This window comes from Cajanus cajan, chromosome 3 (genome assembly GCF_000230855.2).
Source record: "Cajanus cajan strain Asha chromosome 3, NIPB_CcT2T_4, whole genome shotgun sequence".
Taxonomy (NCBI): Eukaryota; Viridiplantae; Streptophyta; class Magnoliopsida; order Fabales; family Fabaceae; genus Cajanus; species Cajanus cajan.
In genome coordinates this window covers 61,242,543-61,254,995 of record NC_138519.1, presented here as the reverse complement: position 1 = coordinate 61,254,995, position 12,453 = coordinate 61,242,543, and the positions used below count along the sequence as shown (strand labels likewise).

The 12,453-nt window shown below is 32.5% G+C and overlaps 1 protein-coding gene across 10 annotated transcripts in view; it reads right to left on the bottom strand.

Moving 5' to 3' along the window:
- The window catches only part of LOC109814815 (ERBB-3 BINDING PROTEIN 1-like), a 29,483-nt gene that overhangs the window by 14,743 nt on the left and 2,287 nt on the right, over positions 1-12,453 (bottom strand). For 3 of the 10 annotated variants that reach the window (XM_083071025.1, XM_083071024.1, XM_083071021.1), the window contains exons 3-6: positions 11,549-11,631; positions 11,377-11,433; positions 10,631-10,781; positions 9,807-9,894 (exon numbers count right to left, since the gene is read on the bottom strand). The gene's annotated coding sequence lies outside the window, so the exon portion shown is untranslated. Of the gene's footprint in view, positions 1-9,806; positions 9,895-10,134; positions 10,169-10,630; positions 10,785-11,376; positions 11,434-11,548; positions 11,632-12,453 lie in introns of all 10 variants that reach the window. The other 7 variants (XR_014432522.1, XR_014432520.1, XM_083071023.1 and 4 more) reach the window with 7 other exon arrangements.

The window sequence follows — 12,453 nt, the reverse complement described above, 5'->3', positions numbered from 1 at the left end:
GTACCAAAATTAGGGTTATGAACAAATTTTCAATTCAATACGGGCATACTGAAATGGATACGGCCGTATTGGCCATAAAGAAATTTTCAAAGACCTCTTCATGAGGCAATTGCATAAAATAGAAAAAAATAGGAAAATTGCTTGTGTATGACAGCAGTCAACAAAAGCCGAAAACGAAAAAAGGCAAGGATACAAACAATACTCCTCAGTTTGTACAGAATAATTGAGCCTGGAGAGGCTTGCTGAAAAAATACTTCCTCAGAATAATTAAGCCTGAAGAGGCTTGCAGAAACAATACTCTCTCACCATACAGAATAACCGAGCCTGGAGAGGCTTGCCGAAATAATACTCTCTCAGAATAATTGAGCCTGGAGAGGCTCGCCGAAATAATACTCTCTCAGAATAATTGAGCCTGGAGAGGCTCGCCAAAATAATACTCCTCAGAGACATTTCTGTACAGAAAAAGCCAAAACCAACAAAAAAAGGCAAAAACACAGAAAAAGCCAAAATCAAAAGGCAAAAACACAAAAAAAGCCAAAATCAACAAAAAGGCAAAATACAGAAAATCCAACAAATTATACAGAATAACTAAGCCTGGAGAGGCTTGCCAAAATAATACTCTCCAAAAGACATCTCAGCTTGCATTCTTGGGCTGAACAAAAAAACCAATTCATCTCAGAATAACTAAGCCTGGAGAGGCTCGCCGAAATAATACTCATACAGAATAATTGAGCCTGGAGAGGCTTGCCGAAATAATACTCCCACAGAATAATTGAGCCTGGAGAGGCTCGCCGAAATAATACTCGTACAGAATAACTGAGCCTGGAGAGGCTTGTCGAAATAATACTCCCCAAGAGACATCTCAGCTTGCACTCTTGGGCTGAACAAAAAATCAATAAATCATACAGAATAATTGAGCCTGGAGAGGCTTGCCGAAATAATACTCTCTCAGAATAATTGAGCCTGGGGAGGCTCGCCGAAATAATACTCCCCAGAGATATCTCAGCTTCCACTCACGGGCCAAATTCCCCAGTGAAAGCTATCAAAGCGAGATCAGCAAAATTCCCCAAGGGAGGCTTGATCATCTAAACAGAATATCCAAGTCGAAAGGACTTAAACTTCCTCAGTGGAAGGTAGCTTTCCAACTCAAGCAATGAGTGAAGCTAAGCCTGAAGAGGCTTTCTAAATAATACTCTGGGATAAATAAACTTTAAATCCCCACTCGCCTACTCAGAGGCACCCCCTCAAGAAAAATCACAAAAGACAAATAATCATTCCCCAAGCAGAATCCGGCACTCAGCCGAACACCAAACATCAAGATAATTCGCCTACTCAGAGGCACTCTTTCAAAAAAGAAAAAAAAAAAAAAAAAAAAAATCCAAAAGATCAATAACAATTCCCCAAGCGAAATTTGGCTTTTCAGCCAATCATTGAACATCAAGATGATATGCCTAACAGAAGAGGCTAATCAAAATCAACATCCAGAATCCCCAGCGGATAACAGCCTACACAGAGGCTACAAAAATCAGAAAATCAAAAGAGATACCCGAATAAGGATAACCGGGATACTCCACCAACGTCGAAAGGACGTCAGCCAATCATAAGGCATCGCTCACATCAGAAAGAGCATCTTTGTGTCTGCACCCTAAGGAATCAGAAATTCCCCAATGGGTACCAACTACGCAATGGAAAGTTGGGACACAGGAACCTATGAGTAACTGCACATCCCCTAGACGGATCCCTGCGTTATCTAGCCCTCAGCGGCATCAAAATAAAAAACAACCGTCGAAGCAGCATCGTGGACTGTGGAGACAAAATCAATGACAAAATCCCCAGCGGATAATAGCCTACACAGAGGCAACAAAACCAGAAAAGCAAAAAGAGTCGCCCGAATAAGGATAACCGGGATACTCCACCACCGTCAAAAGGACGTCAACCAATCATAAGGCACCGCTCACATCAGAAAGAGCATCTTCGTGTCTACACCCCAAGGAAACAGAAATTCCTCAATGGGTACTAACTACACAATGGAAAGTTGGGACACAAGAACCTATGAGTAACTGCACATCCCCTAGAAGGATCCCTGCGTTATCCAGCCCTCAGTGGCACCAAAATCAAAATCAAACCGTCGAAGCAGCATCGTGGACTGTGGAGACAAAATCATCTCAAAGCCTAAGAGGCAATACTTAGCTACCCAGTTGTCGAGAGCACCGAGGTATGCAAAGCCTGGAGAGGCAATACTCAGCTACCCAGTTGTCGAGAGCACCGAGGTATGCACAAGCCTGGAGAGGCGGTACTCAGCTACCCAGTTGTCGAGAGCACCGAGGTATGCACAAGCCTGGAGAGGCGGTACTCAGCTACCCAGTTGTCGAGAGCACCGAGGTATGCACAAGCCTGGAGAGGCAATACTCAGCTACCCAGTTGTCGAGAGCACCGAGGTATGCACAAGCCTAAGAGGCGCTACTCAGCTACCCAGTTGTCGAGAGCACCGAGGTATGCACAAGCCTGGAGAGGCAATACTCAGCTACCCAGTTGTCGAGAGCACCGAGGTATGCACAAGCCTGGAGAGGCAGTACTCAGCTACCCAGTTGTCGAGAGCACCGAGGTATGCACAAACCTGGAGAGGCAATACTCAGCTACCCAGTTGTCGAGAGCACCGAGGTATGCACAAGCCTGGAGAGGCAATACTCAGCTACCCAGTTGTCGAGAGCACCGAGGTATGCACAAGCCTAAGAGGCGCTACTCAGCTACCCAGTTGTCGAGAGCACCGAGGTATGCACAAGCCTGGAGAGGCAATACTCAGCTACCCAGTTGTCGAGAGCACCGAGGTATGCACAAGCCTGGAGAGGCAATACTCAGCTACCCAGTTGTCGAGAGCACCGAGGTATGCACAAGCCTGGAGAGGCGGTACTCAGCTACCCAGTTGTCGAGAGCACCGAGGTATGCATGAGCCTGGAGAGGCGACGACTAATACTCGACCTGGAGAGGCTACTCAACAATTTTCCACCGGAAGACACTACAAGTCGGAAGGATGGCTTATCACCCGGACAATTGGGTCAACTCCTTTACTTGTCAGCCGGTACACCAAAAGGCCGTCCAACTAAGTAAAGGGGGGGCAGCTGTAGACCCCTAAAATTGTCCGGGTCGAAAATAAAGCTAGAAGGCTCTCAAAGACTGAAGGAAGATCAGCCAGAAGGACTCCTGGAAGGCCCTAGGAGGGTTCTCTGTAGGTCTAGAGGTCTTAGGATAGCAAAAATAAGAAAAGTGGGAGGAATGAAGCTCAATACGGCCTCCCAGAGGATCACTACGGCCGTATTGAGTATTTTGAACTGCAATACGGCCGCGGCGAACTCAGTACGCCCGTATTGAAGTCTTTGAACTTCAATACGGCCGTACTGAATTCAATACGGCCGTATTGAAGTTCAAAAACTTCAATACGCCCGTATTGACCCCAGGGGCCGTACTGCGCCTCATTCCTATAAATATGACGTCAATTTGACGTCATTTGACACTTTCACACTGAGTTTTGACTCCCTCCTTGAGTATTCTGGGGTTTTTGAGCAGTGTTCTGCCCTAGAAATCTCTCTGGGAGTCGATCCGACGAAGTTCTGGAATTCCGAGCATTTAGCTTGGAGATTCAAACTTAGTCGAAGGGAAATCCACCGGATTTCCATAGTCAAAAATTATTTTTAGGAAGGAGTGAGCGGGCTTGTAGAGCGAGGGAACGCCAAAAAGCTTCCCAGTTTTACTTGATATATAAAAAGCACGCTTCAAGAGGTTTCTTTTCTAAAAATCCCTTCTTTTACTGCTTTCTGTGTGCATATTAAACTGTCATCATGTAGATAGTTAATTTATAATTGCTTAGAATAAATAGGGGTAATTTAGTAATTTTGCACTATTATTTTTAGAAATAATCTGTCATAGGGAACCCGAAAGGGGCGTTGTGGGGTGCTAACACCTTCCCCACACGTAACCGACTCCCTTACCCGACTCTGGTTGTAATGGCCGAAGTCGATTTTTGAATCGATTGCCTTAAGCTTCTTTTTCCAATGTTTTGAGTAAAACATTGGTGGCGACTCCATGAACCCTTCCTTTTTATGAAAACTACTAATCCATGGAGGGTCCCGCTTGGGATTAACATGGATTGGTGAGCCTTTTAATAAAATTGCTCGTTTGACAAGGTCTCAGTTTGAGAATAAGTCATTCTAGCAATCCATATTTTTAAACAAATAAAAGAGTCCAACCATCCTTCGCGAATACACAAGAGCCCGTTTGGGCCGGTGGCGACAATTATGAATCAAAACATGTACTGTAATTTTACAATTCACTGATTCAAAGTCCCAAAATTAAAACAGATTACATTACCTGATGTCCTTTGATTTCTATACAGCTCCTCTTGCCAAGACAATCACAAAATAAGATACACAAACAACTAAAGAAACTATAGCCTTCCATGGGCAATAGGGTGAAGAACAACAATGTACACAAAACACAACACATAATTTTTCCCAGCGAACCACATAGCTGTGAGAAGGAACGAGCGGTGAGCGTCACTCCAAAGTCGACAAACCCATGCGCCTGAGACTGTAGTTGAACCTAAGCCGAGCGGTGAGCGTCACTCCAAAGTCGACAAACCCATGAAGGCGGCGCTGCACGGCCCATGCCACTGCGGAAAAGGGTGCGAACCAGCAGGAACCGGGCTTGGAGCGCGGTGTCAATCTCGGGTCCAGTGGAGAACGACAAGGGCTCGATGAGTGCGGAGGAGATGGCACGGTGGTCGAACCATAGCACGATGTGGAGGCTCTCGTAATGGACCGAGAGGAGGATGTTAGGGTTACGCAGGGTGAGGTTCGCGCCGAGGCTTAACTTCTCGCCTTTCTTGAGGATCTTGACTTGGCCCATGACGAGGTTTGCGCCGGGGCCCTTCACCACCATCCCGGAGTGATCGCCGTCGTAAACCTTCTGCCGACGAGCGTGAGAAGGATTGGGGTTAGGGTTAGGGTTTCTTTGTGATCTAATGGAAGATGAATAGAGGGGAAGTCGTTGCCGATGACGACGGAGAAACGCAAGAACGCACGGGGTTTTGGGTTTTCTCATTTCTTTGAGAAAGGGATTCTAATTTTTCTTCACTCTTCAGACAAATGGGAGGCGCGCGCGGGTAGGTTTAGCGGAAAAAAATTTTATTTTAGAAAAAAATTAAAATTTAAGAGAGAAAATATTATTTAATTAGAAGAGGTTATAAACCTCCGTAAATAAAATAAAAAACTGCAGTGTTTTCACATAATTTAATAACTTCAAGAGATTTTTAAAACCTCCGCAAAATAACCTCCACTATTTATCAATAATTAAATCAAAAGATTATAAAAATCATAACTCAAATCTAGGTAAATATTTTGATATTAAATTTATTATATTAAAATTAATTAAATATTTTTATCAAACAAACTCATTCAGATTTTAAATTTTATTTACTATCTTTCATAATCAAAAGAAATCCAATATTAATTCAAAAGATAATAAAAATTATAACTAAAATATTTATAAATTTTCTAATATTAAATTTAGTATATATTAAAATTAATTAATTAAATATTTGTATTTAAGAAATTGTTAAAGATTTTAGATATTTATTTTAAAGTTTTTATTTTATTAAATTAATTAAATTTTATCACTTTTTAATAAAGTGAGTGAATGATAATGAATTAACTAAAATTCAAAAATATATTTTAATTAAAAATAATTTTTTAGTTAATACGGTAACTAAAAAAGTATTATAATAAATAATTAAACTAAAAAAAATAAATTTTATAATGGTTATTTTTTTAATGATGTTAAATTAAATATTTTAAATATTTTACAATAAATTAAATAATAATAATAATAAAATATGTTAATTGATATTTTAAATAAAATATATTAAAATATCATAACCAAAAGAAATCAAGTATTATATCGAAAGATGAATAATTGATTTAGTATGTATATACCTAATTTTATTTAAATTATATATTGAATTTAATTTTTACGTATGAATTTTTTATTACCGAAACAATTAAATTCTTTGTTTAAATATATTTATATTATAAACAATATAAATTGTTAAGATAATTCTATAAGATATAGTTTAGATATACTAGTTTATACTCCCTTAATTTATTGTTTAGTTTCCTTAGTCAGTTTTATCTAAATTCCTAAACTTTAGGGATTGATTATGTTTTATGCCTATTTATTTTATTGTATCCATCAATTCAATAACATGAAAATCATTCACATTCAAGTACTAAGGAAACTAAACTAGAAATTAGGAGAGGATAAACTAGTATATCTAAACTATATCTTATAGAATTATCTTAACATAAATATATAACAAAAAACACAATATTTTTTAAAAATAATGTAATTTACTCTGCTCACATACAAAAATTAATAAACGTACAAAGTAATCAAATATATTTAAAATTAAATAGGTCAAACTAAAGTTTTTACTATAATATGTATTTAGTTTAAAAGCATAGGCTACAAGTTATTTAAAAAAAAAACTTATATTACACTTAAAAGATTGATCTACCTGAATAAAAATGAATAATAATATTAGTTATTATTATTATTATATTAAATTTAATGACTATATATAATATATTAAAATTATATATACTATAATATATTAAAAGATTGATCTATTTCAATAAAAATGAATAATAATAATAATTATTATTATTATTATTATTATATTAAATTTACAATAATATATTGAAATTATATATACTTTTATTTATCTTTTTAAATATTAAACTTGTTGATTTATATAATAAAGTGAAATTTATAAGTCTAAAAATTTGTATACTTTATAATGAGTGTGCATGCTTTGTAAATTATCACTTGAGAGTACAAACGAGAGGTTAGAGTTGTTTGAGGCTAATTTGATGGTGTTTCATTCTACCGTTGACTGTGGATAGTTATTACAATGTCAATTAATTCATATGTTATTTCCCTTCCTTTTTCTTTGAGATACATATGAATATATAGTTCTAATATTTATTCATTTGAATCAATTCTAACTCATATTTTTCACAATATTAGGATACTTGAAAACACAAGATCGAGTAATACCTGTCATATTAATAACTTTCATGCAAAATAAAATATCTCCATTTTTTAGGTTGTGCTTATTTCTTTCATAAATCTAAATTAGATTAATTTATAAGTTTGTTTTTAAGCATAAAAAATAAGAAATTAAAGGATATTATTTTATTAAAAAAAATAAGAAATTTTTAATTTTTAACTAAAAATTTAAATTTTAAAATTAAAAATTATGAAATTAGAAAGATATTTTTCAATAAATAACTAAATTAGTTAATTATTATTTATTTTATATTTGTTGACATTATCTTCTTATAGTTAATGACTTTTATAGAGTGTTTTAAAGGTTTTTAATAATTATTAGTATTTTAATAATGAATATTTATGAAAATTAATTTTTATAATATTTTGATTTTTAAGTAGCCCAGAACGGGCCGTTCTCACACTGGAACATTTGTGAAATTCCTTAAAATAGTATAATTTCAAATTCTCGCAAAAATAGGAGAATTTGAAATTTCTCATATTTGTTTTTCTTATTTCACCTATATATTTTATTTTTTCTTTTCATTATTTTAATTATTAGATATTCAAAAATATTTTTAAAATTATTAAATATTATCTTATATTAATTTTTAAAATTATTAAATATTTAAAAATTAGCTAATATTTATTTTTATAAAATTTATTTTAAAAATCTCAACATATAAATATATTTTTAAAATTAATTTTATCATGATGGAATCAAATTATCATATCTAACCTAATAATTTAAAATTTGAGATATTTGAATTGACTTAATTATCCAAACAAAATATTTTAAGAATGATAGAAATTGAAATCAAAGTAATTCAAATACCAAGAATTTAAAATTCCTTGAATTTGTAAAATTCCTCATCCAAACACACCATAAGGGAATGCAATTGTAAGAGACAATTATATGAGTAAGATGTTTATTGTATGGATTAGAGTACTAGGTAGGTTCTTAAGAGAACCCTGAGAGAAACAAACAAACTATGCAAGTTTATATTTTGCTTTTTGATTGTTTTGTTGTATTCCTTGTTGCATGACATGTATGAATATGTATTTAATTCCACAAATACATGAGTTTTGATTTGAATTAAACATGTTTGGTATTTCAATTATGAAAAATTGTTATGTGTTATGGTATGTGGGGTAGAGGGTGTCACACAAATGATATATATTTATTCTTAATAAATACATAAAATATATATATATATATATATAATATTTTTATAATATTATTCATAAATTAATATCAACAATATTATTAGTATATTTATACATAAACTAATAATTTGATAAATATAACTTATTATATATTAATATACTTTTATAAAAATATAAATATATATATCTTATCTACTATATTTATATTTTTGTAAAAGTATATTAATATATACTAAGTTATATTTATCAAATTATCAATTTATCTATAAATATACTAAAAATATTATTGATATTAATTTATTAGCAATATTAAATTATTAATAATATATAAATTTTATTTATTTAGTAATAATAAATATATATCATTTGTTACATTAATAAAAATTATAGTATATGTTAACTTAAATAAGCAAATAATTGTATAATTTTAAATTATTATTATTATATATATATATATATTAAAATTTTAAAATTATTAAATTTTTAATGGGAGAGATTCAAATTGCACAATTATGATTTTTGAGGGACTATAATTGTTCAATTAAAAATTAAACGACTAAAATTGCACAATTACAATCCTTTAGGGACTAAAATTATCCAATTAAAATCTTAGGGATCAAAATTGCACAATTACAATACTTAAGGGATCAAAAATGTAATTAAGCCAAAATTAAATTAATATTCTTTTTTTTTTTTTAATTTCACAAGTTTTTTTTTAAATATTTTTAATGAATGTCTTAGTTTCTTATGTTAAAAATTGACAATTTTTTATTTAATTGAATGAATTTCATAATTTTTTCAGTCCTTTAATGAAATAAAATATTTTTAATTTTATTATTTTTTTAAAAAATATTTAACATATTTTCTTTAATTATGCATAATTCTTAAATATAAAATTTTCATAAATAAAATTTAATATTTTGAGAGGGAACAATTTGTCACAAAATTTTCACAAAATATTTTAACCTATTTGTGACGGAATTTTGAGAGGGAACAATCCGTCACTAAATTTTTTCATTTTAGTGACGAAATTTGTGACGGATTTTTTAGAGACGAAGTTCATTCCGTCACAAAATCCGTCACAAACATTTTTTTTTATTTAGCGATGAAATTTGTGACGGTTTTTTAGAGACGAAAATTTTTCCGTCACAAAATCCGTCACAAATTTTTTTTTTTTTGATTCAGTGACGAAATTTGTGACGGATTTTTAGAGACGGAATATATTCCGTCACAAAATCCGTCACAAAAGTCAATAAATTCTAGCCCGTCACAAAACTTAAAATTCCCTCACAAAATGCGTCACTATTAGCGATGCTATTTTTTCCGTCACAAAATTCGTCACAAATATTAATTTTTCTAATAGTGATACTGCATGAAAATTCATGTTTTCAACTGTCTGATAATTGCCTGGGCAGAACAAGTAAACCATAAATACCTGATAGGCTTTTGTGAAATAGATATAAAATACTATGTATAAATAGATTGCAAAAATCATTAAGTAGCAATGTAGAAACAAATAGAACTAGAGGAAACTTCACCAGAATATGGGTCTTCCTTCAAATACTCCTGCACCAGCTTTTACCCAGTAATTTCTACGCCTGTATATGGGTCTTCCTTCAAATACTCCTGCACCAAAAAGAAAGGTTTTAAAACCAGGAAAGGCTTCAGAATTTTATGAACACAGAGATAAAGATTAATTCAAATGCTAGCTCTGATTAAATTTAAGTATATTTGAATGTGATGTTTTTCTTATTTTAGAACATTACACACGAATTATTTACTTTTCAAGCATCAAGCATCACAATGACATTTACTTAAACAGTTTCTCTTTTCAACTAAAGCCTTTCAATATCAATTTGTATTTACCTTGCTGTCAAAATCTACTGCAGTGATGCCTTGCCTGATAACGAACATATGTAAGCTATTTGTAGAGAGAAAATACTAATTTCATGAAAAGCAACACACCACATATGGAACATTACAAGTCTAGCAATTCACCATTGCTAACTACTAATTCAATTCTTTTCCAAGAAAGCATTTAAAAACTTCAATTGCAACAATAATAACAAGAATTACCAAGGAAAAAAAAAAAGAATTACCAACAAAAAAATAAACAGATAAATAAAAAATCAAAGCGGCTTGTACTCATAAAAAGTAAAGTAAAACATCTTACTGTGGATACCAAACTAAGATAAAATGACCTAGACAAGTTTTCAAAACTGAAATTTCATAAAAATTTGACACGACCATATGTTTTGCATTAATCATTATAATCATTCAATATTTCCAACCATAACAAACATACTTTAAAATAATTCAGAAGTAGAAAGAATCAGTAGAGCTTCATGATGAAAAGTTATACCCCAGTGAGAGCAACATAGGATGGATGCAACATGCTGAGAAGAATGCGAAACTCACGTTATTACTGCTGGTAAGTTCAGACACACAGTCTCTATACCATCATCAACCTCTCTGTCCACCGTGGCTACCTGTTTCTCTTTATCAAGGACAACCTACTAGAAGCAAAAGTTAGTCATAAAATAATTTGACATTTTAGCCTAAAATTATATGTACGTATTAGAAGAAAGTAGAGATCATAGTACAGTTCTTTGACTTGTTGCTTTCAACTTATTTTTGGTGGAGATTGTTTAGCCATGCAACTCTTCCCACTCGCAGTCTCCCACCCATTTTATTTTTTCTAGTATCTTTCATGCCAACTAAAATAGACTTACTAGAATGGCCAAATTTTAAGATTAATGCATAAAAGTTTAATTTTGTTCTGCTATATTTGTCATTGTGGGTTTTAATTTTGCATCACTTTCACACTCATACAAGAACATACATGTGTCACTTTCACATCAAAAAATTAGTTTTCCATCTAAACATTAACAATAACTTAACCATATACATCGGATGAAATTAGCTTTTTATTGATAAAGATCCAATATAATAGCAGTGACAGGAAGTTGCTCACAAACCTTTACAAAATGATAAAACTCATGAAAAGAAAATACATGTAACTATAACATAAAGTAATCATGCAATCATAGATGATTTTATTAAATATGATGAGATTGATAGACAAGACATTAAAACCAGAAATATTACCTATGTTACTCCATTATTTGCACAAAATTATATTTTGGTAGCAGGGGCACCTATTTGCTAGTAGCATTCCAAAGAAAAATAATTAGGTAAGCAAATCAAAGAAAAAGGACACATTCAATCAGCGTGAAGTTATTAAAAAAAAGGGAAATATCATCCAAATAAAGCAGCATACCTCCTTCCAACATTATTTTCCAATTCCAATAGGAGCTTCAGAAGCATATGCAGTACAAACAGAGAGCTATAGACAATAACAACCTATGCAAAAGGCAGAAATTGTCAGTAATGGTTTATAGATTATAAAATATGAAGAAAGAGAACATTCGATAAAATTACTTTTACAAACCCTAGAAACCAACATGGTAACTTTCAACTTTCAAGCATGTGGGCATTTCAATTTTAGAATATCATCAAAGCATACAATAACATGAGCCAATAATGACTCAATAAGCCCTAACTCAACAGAAAATTCTTTTACAAAAATCATAACTCACAAGTAGTTAGGTACAGGAAGCCAATGGCATTGATGTTCATGATATTATTTCATATAAATTAATATAGTAACATTGTTTTAGAAATCAGATATATCAGAACTTAAAAAATGCTGCATATATAGACTCTAGTTGGAGTACAATGCTCAAATTGCTGACTTTTACCAACACAGGAAAGAGAATTTGATAGAAACAATAAAAAAGGAAATGAACTGAGAAAATGAGAGAAATCATTCTCATCCTAGGGCTTTAGTTTACTTTTACAAACACAGGAAAGAGAAATTGATAGAAACCATAAAAGAAAAAGGAAATGAACAGAGAAAACGAGAAAGTTGAATATCATGTTTCAAATATCAATGTAAGCATTGTAGTCCCGAACTACATAAAATTAACTTAGTCTAAACCTTGCAATTACAAAGCATGAAATTTAGTACACCAAGAATAAATTCTAATATACATTATTTATAATCTGATGTGGCTGTCCAATTATGAGGATATAAGACATTGTGTTAAATTTCACAGATTGTACATAGACATCTAATTCCGAGGACTAAATTACAAAAATATAAAAAGATGAATGACCCAATTA